At 38.6% G+C, this 1,091-nt stretch overlaps 1 protein-coding gene across 1 annotated transcript in view; it reads right to left on the reverse strand.

The window, feature by feature from the left end:
* The window catches only part of LOC101563420 (guanylate-binding protein 1-like), a 319,720-nt gene that overhangs the window by 84,423 nt on the left and 234,206 nt on the right, over nucleotides 1-1,091 (reverse strand). The gene's annotated exons all lie outside the window — the stretch shown is intronic.

Consider the following 1,091-nt stretch of genomic DNA (forward strand, 5'->3'; position numbering starts at 1 on the left):
CCCCCTCCAGGCACAACTCAGGCCTGGCATACACGCCTGGGGTGTAATCCTGCAGCTGCACTCCCTGCAGAGAGTGTAGAGGATAGATCCAAACAGCTAGTCCAGGAGCAGAACATCTCGCCACAGGGGCACAACAGGTTCACCCTCAAGGGCAGCAGTGGGAAGGAGGTAAGCACAGCAGCCAGACCCAAGCCAGGCACAGCTGGATAAGTCCACACTTTGTAGAGCTGCACCTGAACGTGCGAAGGTTATAACTACAGTAAAGATCTGCAACAAAGGTCAGAAGACAGTGCTACACAAAATGACGAGAAGGAACAAAATGTAACCTCAGAACCCAAGCCCAGCTGTAACAAGTACAGAGGACACTAACACAGAAAAAACTGGAAATCACACAGCCAAAAGCAAGGAATCAATGGCTTCTGAAATAAAGAAACAGCTGCAGAAAGATATAGAGGATCTCAGATTGGTTCCGTCCCACGCTGCACCTGGGCTGGGACTCTTCTCTTGCCTTTTGAATTAGGCTCCTTGTTTTTTTCTATATGCTACTTCTGGAGGTATTAAATTATTTCAATAAAAAAAGGAAAAAAAAGGCAAGAGAAGTTGCAGTATGCTCCTGTATGAACAATAAAGGATTTTCAATATGGTAGTTATGCAGGAGTATGTAAAAATATACATTTGATAAACCTTCATTTAAAGGTTATTGCAGATTTCTATGAAACAGTACCAAACTTATGTTTTGTTATACACGTATTTGTTTCATATATATGTGTATGTGTGTATAAAAAACAGGGAAGAAGTAATATACAGTCAATAGAAAATGGAAATATACTTTTTATTTTTTATTTTATTTCAATTTATTTTTTTTCAAAATTTTATAGATAAACAGCAATGAGACAGTTCCAAATCAAATTGGAAGTACGGTTTCTACAAATAACACACTGCATATATTCTTCTTAGTAGTTAATTGCTGTACAAGATGCGGACTTGAGATCCTACTTACAAACACCATTAGAACAGATCATTCTATTCATTAAGAGAATGCAACTATATATCTATCCTAACCACTTTGAATACACAGATACAAAATGGAC

The sequence above is a fragment of the Octodon degus genome, unplaced genomic scaffold (genome assembly GCF_000260255.1).
Source record: "Octodon degus isolate 3935 unplaced genomic scaffold, OctDeg1.0 scaffold00074, whole genome shotgun sequence".
In the NCBI taxonomy this organism is placed as follows: domain Eukaryota; kingdom Metazoa; phylum Chordata; class Mammalia; order Rodentia; family Octodontidae; genus Octodon; species Octodon degus.